The following is a 9,913-nucleotide window of genomic DNA, read 5'->3' on the forward strand; positions in this document are numbered from 1 at the left end:
TAAACCTTTAAAAGGAGCCTGCCTTGAGCAGCTTTTCTCCTGTTTTCTCCTGATGACGATCGCTCGTGTTGTGATCGAAACGTCGTAGTTTTTTGTTTATTTTATTGATTTGAACCTATCTACGTGACTTTACCGAAAGACCCAAAGCATATGAATTCCTGCAGTCACGAAAGCTTCAAGTCGAGATTTATTTTAATTATTACCATGAATCATGACAGTTCCATGTGTAGTAACGCTCACGACTCGTTCACACCGGAGTTGGAGGCACACTTGTTTATTTAACACCAACGTTGTGACATACACATTTGAGGGGGTATCGGCCCCCTCACCCGTCTATCTGAGGACACACCTCTCTAGCTAACCCTAGCCTGCCTCTGAGTCCTCCACTAATGGGCTAGGGGAGGCTATCTTGGCCCGACACTGGTCAGTCGGGCCCGGTACCCAGAGTCCAGACCAGCACTGGCTCTGGCTCTGGTACCACGCCACTGGCTCGAGCCTGCGCGGTCCTGATAAGGACGGCGTACCAGGGGGAGTCCAGGGCTCTATCTCAGACGTCTTCCGCCTCCTCTTCTTTAGCTAAACATCACTCCCGAGCCCTTCGATACAATCCCCTTTTATACCCAACCCCTCCCTGAGGGGTGGGGCCCCGGGGGATCATAACGACCGAATCGACCCCCCAGGGTGTCTGGCGCGGACGTCGCAGAGGGCACCTGCTTGTGCACACATGTAGCCCCGCCTACTGTGTTTGTTTACCATAGGCTGCCATGCATAACGGGCTCTCTCTATAACACCCCTACATCACTCCCCCCCGCATAGCATGCAGCCGTCCCGGCTGCCAACATACAAAAATTTGACAATAAAGGTGCCTTCACCCCCTGACCGCGCGTGTGCCTCACTATTTTTTGAACAATAACAGGAACCAGAACAAGAACGCAACAACAAGATGAGAAACAACCCGACGCACCCCCCCGAATAAATACGAATTCCGTAAAAAAACAGCTTATATACAACCAGCAGGGAACCCACCCCGCACACACAACAAACGGTGAACCCAGCATATGTACATCCGAGGAGCGGGAAACACACCATCCACACAACACCCAATAAACACAACAGCTATGTACACATTTTCCGGCCTCACAACAGTTTGCGCATTTTAGCGCGCGTCCTTGCAGCGGGCCCCTCACACGGGGTAACCCCGCGTGGCGGACAATCTGGTGGCGACTGTCCGTCTTGAGGTGAGCATTCCTCTGACTCCGCGTGACCCTCGGCATCCGCAGGAGGGGTGATCGGGCGTGAGCCCGTCACTCCTGATGCTCCTGAAGGTGGCACAGCCGGCAAGGCATTAGGTGAGAGCGACGGAGACGGACCCAGCAAGTCGGCCGACCCCCCACGTTTGGCCACGCGCGTGTGAAGTGGGGTTGTGAACCGCAGCGAAGGGTTTTAATCTGGAGGGGTGCACGAACCATCGCCGCTTCCCCCACTTGATGCGCACGCACTGCGGACGTAACACCTCCACCACTTCCACAGGGCCCCGCCACGGCCGCACAAGTTTAGAGGAGGTTGCCAGTGGCACCTGGGGGCAGTGCAACCATGCCTTGTCCCCCGGCTTCCACTGCAGCATGTGCGCTCGACTCAATCTGAGGCGCTCATTTGCCTTCTGACGGAGGTCAGAGTTTTGCATTGCAGCATCCCGTGCCTCGGTCAATTTGTCCAGATTAAATTTAACGTGGTCAGCCAGATTAGTTTTTCCCTGCGGCACGGGGATCCGCAACTGGGCACGAACAGGCGGGTCTGGTTCTCGGCCGTACATAAGGTAAAAGGGAGAAAACCCCGTAGCCGCATGGGGTGCCATCCGGTACGCCGCCAAGACCCCCTGAATTTGTAGGTCCCAATCCGTTTGCGAGTCCGAAACTTGTTGTGATAACATGGACGAGATGGTGCGATGCAAACGTTCGACCATCCCGTCAGTTTGTGGGTGATATGGGGAGGTCCGAATTTTCTTTGTGCCCAGGAGATCGCAGACTTGTCTGAGTAGTTTACCGGAAAAATTTCTGCCCTGGTCGGTCAGCAGCCTCTCCGGAGCACCTTTGTCCAGGACATAACCCTGAACAAAGGCCTCCACGATGGCTGCTGCCGACTGGTTGGCCAAAGGCCAGGCCATAGGCCAACGTGTAAAATACTCGACACCCGTCAACAAATATCTATTCCCTCTGGGGGTGGCGGGGAATGGTCCCAAAATGTCCAGAGCGACCAGCTCGTTTATCCTGGACACTTTGATCGATTGCAAGGGCGGGTTAGACTCCCGTGCCGGCGGTTTGCGTTGTGCACATTGAGGGCACGATCCCAACAAATCCCCCACATCCCTCGTCATGCCAGGCCAGTAAAAATCAAGTTGCAGCAAGGCGAGAGTCTTTTGGGTCCCCAGGTGTAGGAGGCGCTCATGAGCGGCCCATACCACCCTACCCCGCAACCCAGTAGGGACAACCAGCCGATGTCGACGTGACTTCCCGTCCCAATGCATTAGCAGACCTTGGCACATTTCCCATGCGTCGGAACCACCACTTTTTTCCCCCGCCGCACCGCCAACGCGACGTCGCCACCCGAGGAGGGAGACATCCTCCATCTGGAGGCGCCCCCATTCAATGACGGGCAACCCCAACAGGGAATCTTTGCCCTGCTGTTCGATCGAATTAGGAACCATTGCATCGTCGTCGTTGGCGGCCGCCAAGACAGGTACCGATGTGTCCCCTGGAGGCCTGCAACGTCCAGACCCCAGGAGGCATGCACACTCGGAGGTGGTTGGCAAGCGTGACAGAGCGTCCGCGTTGGTGTGGCGAACGCCCTTACGGTATGTGGTTTGGAAATCGTAATCCTGGAGGACCTCCAACCATCGGGACAATTGTCCCGATGGCTGTTGAACCCTCAGGGCGTACTGCAGTGCCGCATGATCTGTGCGGACGGTGAAATGCCGACCGTACAGATATGGGCGATACTGTTGGACGAAATGGACAATTGCCAACAGTTCCCTACGGGTGACACAATACCGTTGCTCCGCTGGAGACAACACCCGACTGCCGTACGCAACCACATGTTCCACGCCGTCAACCACCTGGGAGAGCACGCCCCCAATACCCGTGTTGCTCGCATCGGTGTCGAGCAAGAACGGTTTTGAAAAATCAGGGTAAATCAGGGGAGGAGCGTTTACCAAAGCATCCCGAAGGGAGCAAAAAGCAGCCTCCTCCTCCTGACCCCAGCAAAACCGAACCCCTTTAGATGTTAAAGCATGTAGGGGTTTGGCGATAGTCGCAAAATTAGCGACGAAGCGTCTATAATACGACGCAAACCCAATAAAACTCCTAACCTCTCCCACTGAGGTGGGAGTCGGCCAGGAGCTTACACACTGCGTTTTGGCGGGATCGGTAGAAATACCCGAGCGCCCCACGATGTGCCCCAAATAACGCACCGACTCGCGTAACAAATGGCATTTTTGGGGCTTAAATTTCAAATTAGCAGCCCGCATCTTTAGGAAAACCGCCCGCAACCTCTGGAGATGTTCCTCAAAAGTTTTGCCAAAGACAATGACGTCATCCAAATAAATCAGGCACGACTCCCATTGCAATCCAGCCAAAACCAATTCCATCAGCCGCTGGAAAGTTGCCGGCGCTGAGTGTAAGCCCATCGGCAACCGGTTGAATTGAAACAGGCCGTGCGGAGTACGGAAAGCAGTTTTAGGCTTTGAATCATCGTCCAGAGGAAGCTGCCAGAATCCCGAAAGTAAGTCCAATGTGGAGAAGAATCGCGCTCCCGCCAAGGCGTCAAGCGATTCGTCCATCCGTGGGAGCGGGTATGCGTCGGCAACCGTAATTTTATTAAGGCGCCGAAAGTCAACGCAAAACCGCAACGAACCGTCCTGCTTCTTAACCAGGACGATCGGCGCTCCCCAAGGGCTGTTGGAGGGAGAAATTATGTCGGCGGCTAGCATGTCATCAACAGCCGATTTGACATGGTCCTTTTCGGCGGGACTCAACCGAAAAGGATTTTGGCGTATTGGCGCGCTGTCACCCGTATCAATATGGTGACGCAGCAGATGAGTGCAGCCCAAATCGTATTTATCCCGACTGAAAACGTCGGAAAATTCCCTCAGTAGTGTCTTAAGACGTTGGCGCTCTAAATTTGACAGGTCCGTCGATCCCGCGCAAAGCGCCTCGAGCCACCCTTCATCGCTGTCTGAATGTGGTCGCGGTGCAGGGGCAGCGCCGACATGACTCGCGACGGGTTCCTCACAGGGCACCGGCGTTGCGTGAGCAAGCACGGTCCCCTGTGGGACCACCACCGTCTGCGAGCCCACATTGAGGACCGCGATGAAGGGTTCTCCATCCCCTCTCACTATGGTCTGGGCCGGGAGTAAATTAGGTCCACTGACCCCGGCCCTAGACGGTCCCAGCAAAACCCCTTGAGCCCCAATGCCCTTAGCGAAGGGCCGCCGAAGTCTCAAAGGAATTAACATTTGCGCCCCCGGAGGAACGCGCACCGTTCTATCTACGAACGCCGGCACCGTCGCGAACGCCGTCCGGCTCGTAGCGGGGGATGGCAAAAACGCCATGCGTCGGCCCGATGGGAGCTCAATGCATCCCTGGTCGATTAATATCCTAATCGGCATTTTGGCCAGGAAATCCGTCCCCAGCAGGCACGGAACCGCCAGCGAGGAGGAAACAAAAATCGGCCCAGATAATTTAATATCCCCGACACAAATTTGGGCTCGAATTTGTCCGATGATGCCAAGTGAACCCCCGTTAGCAGCAAAGAATGGCACATTAACAGGCATCAAAGGACGGCTCTGGGCAGGGAGAATGTTATAAATCAACTCCGAAATAATGGTCGCCGATGCTCCTGTATCGACCAGGATGCGCACCTCGACCCCATCGATGTGACCCACAACGGCCGACGACCCCGATGACGCGGCTACAACCCGATGGGCCAACACGGACCACTGGCTGGGTTCAATGTGAGTACCCAGAGCGGTGCGTGTTGGTGCCATGGTACGCGATATTTGCCCCCCCTTCGCTGCGGTGTTCGAGTGTGTGACGGGCGTGTGCGTGGGCCAAACATGAGGGGTGCCGCGACTCGCCGGATTATGATGGTGGAGCTTGTGACGAGGGCCGGCGTCCCGTTGAGGTGTCGTTCCGCGCTGCCGAGGAGAGCGGCACCCCGAGGCGACGTGGCCCCGGATGCCGCAGTTATAACAGCGTGGAAGCGCTGGTGGCGACGATGGACGTTGTAGACGGCTTGAACCGGCCCGGTCCTCCCGCGCTCCCGCTCCGTGCTGCCGTTGATGGTTGATGGCGCAAACCTCTTCCGCCGGGAGGGTGGCCGCAGCGACGGCGCGCCCGCTCGCCGCCTTGCTGGCCTTCCGTCGTTGAGAGGACAGGTTTGCGTGGAGGAGACGGGCCGCTTGGAGGGAGCACATCTCTGCATCGTCCTGTGCGACAATGACGATGTCTAAGTCGTCCGCCAGCAAAAGTATCTTCTCTGTCACCATGGCGTCGACACCCTCGTCATCCATTCGTGGAAAGGCCTCCTTCGCCAGTGCCAGGAGGCTTGTGCGGTACGCCAGGGGCGACTCCTTCGTCCCCCGCTGGCGATCGTAAAAGAGTTGGCGACAGTCCGATGGTGGACCATATACCGCCGACAGCACCTGCATCGCCTTCCGCAGCGTGGAGCGCCTCTCCTTCGAAGCCGATGTTAGAGTGGCGAGGGCGTCGCTGTCGAGAAGTGCTGGCAGCGCGCGGAGAGCCTCGGCGTCTGTCCACTGTGCCATCTCCTGGTGAGCGAGGAAGCGCCGCTGGAAGCCGCCCCAGTCGCCATCCTCGCCCACAAATTCCTTGAGTGGAGGTAGCCGCTGATGTAAGGCAGCGGCTGCAGAGGAAGAACGCACTCCCTCGTCCGCCTCACTCAACTCAGCGTCGGCACGAACCAGCGATGGCATCGCCGGTCGCACCCGTGGTGACGCGGCAGGCACTGTACTCCCGCCGTTGGACGCGATGCTTAGAGCGGCCACGCCCTCAACAGCAGCTGCGGCGATGGCGGGAGTTTCAAAATGTTGCTCCGTTGAAATGGCGGGAAGGCGCTGTGGTCGTTGGCTGCTGTCGCCTCGTGGCGGTCCCGCAGCCCCCAGCCGCGTGATGTTGTCGAGCATGGCGGCTGCGGCGTACAGCAGCTCGGCCAGCTTCGCGTGCGCCTGCCTCAGCCCCTCCGTCGACGGCTCCCCTTCCTCCAGCTGCTGTGGCGTGGATGCACCCAGCCCCGGCTGCTCGATGGCATCTTCAGCCATCTCGGGCCCTCCGACTGCAGCGGTGTCCTCCGCCCCTGGTACTCCGACTCGAGTCGTCCGGCGTGTATCCATGTTCGTACTTTGTTTCACTTCTGACGCCAGATGTAGTAACGCTCACGACTCGTTCACACCGGAGTTGGAGGCACACTTGTTTATTTAACACCAACGTTGTGACATACACATTTGAGGGGGTATCGGCCCCCTCACCCGTCTATCTGAGGACACACCTCTCTAGCTAACCCTAGCCTGCCTCTGAGTCCTCCACTAATGGGCTAGGGGAGGCTATCTTGGCCCGACACTGGTCAGTCGGGCCCGGTACCCAGAGTCCAGACCAGCACTGGCTCTGGCTCTGGTACCACGCCACTGGCTCGAGCCTGCGCGGTCCTGATAAGGACGGCGTACCAGGGGGAGTCCAGGGCTCTATCTCAGACGTCTTCCGCCTCCTCTTCTTTAGCTAAACATCACTCCCGAGCCCTTCGATACAATCCCCTTTTATACCCAACCCCTCCCTGAGGGGTGGGGCCCCGGGGGATCATAACGACCGAATCGACCCCCCAGGGTGTCTGGCGCGGACGTCGCAGAGGGCACCTGCTTGTGCACACATGTAGCCCCGCCTACTGTGTTTGTTTACCATAGGCTGCCATGCATAACGGGCTCTCTCTCTAACACCCCTACACATGCAATTGTGGACGGGTGAATCTTGATCACCATCAGCCTCCCCAACCTGCCAAGACATGCCGAGTAATTTGTGTATGGCATGAAGCAGTGCTATGATTGTTTTGTGCACGTTGCCCTTCGCTCTCGTACAGCAACTTCAGAAGCAACATTAAAGGTCCCGTTTTTTTAAGTTTGTCGCCTTCCGGGGATGTAGAATAAAGCAAAGCTGCTCGTCTCGAGTCTTCGGGTCTCTGTCCACTCTGATGGTCCATTTAAGTTCGGGTCTCTGTGTGACTATGCGAGTCATGGTGGACAGCAGTTTGCAATGTAGTCTGTGGTTTGGATTATGTTCTGTATCACCTCATGGTGGTTGCTCGGTGTGGAAACCTGGATTTGGCCACAAATGTCAACTGCTGTGGAGGGTTCCTCGTGCTGTTTACCCTTGCTCTTGTAATACTATACGCGCAGGTCAGCCATGAAGATGTTCGTTTGTTCATAATACATGCCTTTAAAATGGTCTCTTCCCTGGTGGATTTCTGAAATAGAAAACCAAAGTCAGAAAACAGTGTAATGATGTACATGTTAGATCAGTAAAATAAGCGGTGTTGCTTCTACATTACTTTGTATTTGCTGTGGGGGCACATACGTAATGTATGAATGTTTTAGTTCTACAGTGAATGCGTGTTATTTGTATAGGCAGCAATTGTGGGGGTTCGAGCCGATATGGCATTGGTGTCGGGATACCAGTTTAATTCCATGTCTTCAACATCCTCATCAACCATGCCCTGTCCACTGCTGGAGGAAGACCTTCCCAAGCGGCTGCCACCTCTCACGATCCTGCATTGCAATAAATCCATGCAGCACTTGCACAGAAACTGATTTCATCGCTCCATCTCCCCTGTGGACAGACTCTGTCATTTTTCTTGTCATGCACATCATTATTTGTGTGTCTCTCAAGTTAGCCCCGAATGAGCCGTGGTCTAAAGTGCCGACATCAATGGGGAGACGGTGGTGGACTACTGTAATTGCATTGCTTGCCTAACTGCGTCATCCCATTAGGATAAGTGCTGGTCGTTATAGGCGGTCTCTAACAGTAGATCTCATCATCATCATCATCATCAGCTGTTTCCTTTCCACTGCTGGATGAATGCCTCACCACCCTGTCACCATCTGTCCATTGAGGGTGCTGCGTTCGTGAGATGTGATCTCCCTCCCCTGGTTTGCAGGAGGCTGTGTGTTCGATCCTGACCCTGAAGCCTGTCTATTTGGCGTGCGCGTGTTCTCTCCGTGGTCGTGTGGATTTTACTCCGAGTCCACCGGGTTTTCCGCTCCACGTTTAGAAGCCTACTTTATTTGATTATCTATGTTATTTGGCCGCTTGTAAATTCTCACACGATATAATCCACACTGATGAGCTATCATGCGTGGTCAGTTCTCTGCAAACGAGTGAATAGTTCAGTGGGCTTTACCTGGTCATTAAAAAAATTGCTGCATAGTTTGGTTTACTCTCTGTATCGCCACCCCACGATCCCTCTTCTGCACCCAAACCGATCTCATTGCTCCATCTCCGCGGCGGTGGTCGTCCTCTCTGGCACGTCCCGCAATTGACTGCCATTCCGTTCCCAGCCTCGTCCGTCAGCCGCGGCCCCGTACGGCGATGCCTCCTGGTCCAGTGCTGCCTCGTCGCCCTTCACGGTCAACGTGGTTTCTACAATGTGCACGTGTCCCCTGATCCGCGCGTTTCTCTGTCTCGGTGTATCCAAGCGTGCATCTCTCTCCAAGTTTATTTGTGTACAGTATGTTCAACTCGGTTAAATGAGAATATGTTTGTGCTGTGTACAATTAATCGTCTGCAATGTACACGCGTCACACACGCGTACATTATATCCACTGAAAATACTGCAGAAATGTGTTTACTGGTTACACATAAGATATTTTAAAATACTGCTTTACGCAATTCATATAATTCCTAATTGACAAAACGTTTGGAGTGCAATAACTGGAGACGTGCTTTCACGAACGCAGCGTTCGCAACGAACCGTTTCAGCGTGTGCTAGGACGTATAAGTACTCTTGTGGGATAATACTCTGCATAGTTCACAGGGTAATTTTAAAATTTGTATCGTATGCCCATGAAACGTGGTGGAAAAGCACTCCATAAGCTGCCGCATCCATCACAGGCAGTGTAATGGGTAGATTAGGAAATGAGCGGACAGCTTCTTTACGTTCAGCAGTAAAAGCTTCTGGCCTTTAACATCGCCGAGTGTTTTCGCTGGGTCCCCTCCTGCTTTGTCTCCGCACTCTGTCCCTCCGCGCTGATTGAGTTTTCGTTTTCTTGCGGCTGCGCTCTGAGACTTTCCAGCCTCGTTTGCTTTTGGCCGCCCCACAAGGGAGTCGGCGGCGTCTCCTGCGCCCCAAAGTGAGCGACGTCGCGGTTAAGTGCAAATTAATGGGGCATAAATTAACTCCGTCGCAAACGGTGATGGTTGGAAAAAGTAAAGTTGGAAAGCTTTCCGTTTTAGTTTTGGCGGGTGGAGCTCTTCCTTTGTGCCAGAGCAATTGTTTACAGTCCCTGTCAATCCCCTGCCAGATGAAGATCTCGCCACCATGTTGGCCATAGGGGTTGTTTGACCATACTTCACCACGCTGGTCAATGCGGGGGGTTGATGGGGTGAATGTGGGGGAACGACTGGTTTCGACGTCACTTTCCACAGATGTTATCCATATCCGGGTATGGAACTCAGGTCTTAGTGCTGTTATTTTATATAGTCAGTCAACCTCATGATTGGTAAGGAATCTGTAACTCGTAGGACTTATGGCGGTTCAGCGGTAGAGCGAGCACCCGCAATGGGAAGGCGGCGAGTTCAAAACCTGGTTGTGGGTTGACTCAGCCCATCATCCCTCTGGGCTTCATAAAATGATT

This window comes from Lampetra planeri, chromosome 5 (assembly GCF_965212315.1).
Source record: "Lampetra planeri chromosome 5, kcLamPlan1.2.h2, whole genome shotgun sequence".
In the NCBI taxonomy this organism is placed as follows: Eukaryota; Metazoa; Chordata; class Hyperoartia; order Petromyzontiformes; family Petromyzontidae; genus Lampetra; species Lampetra planeri.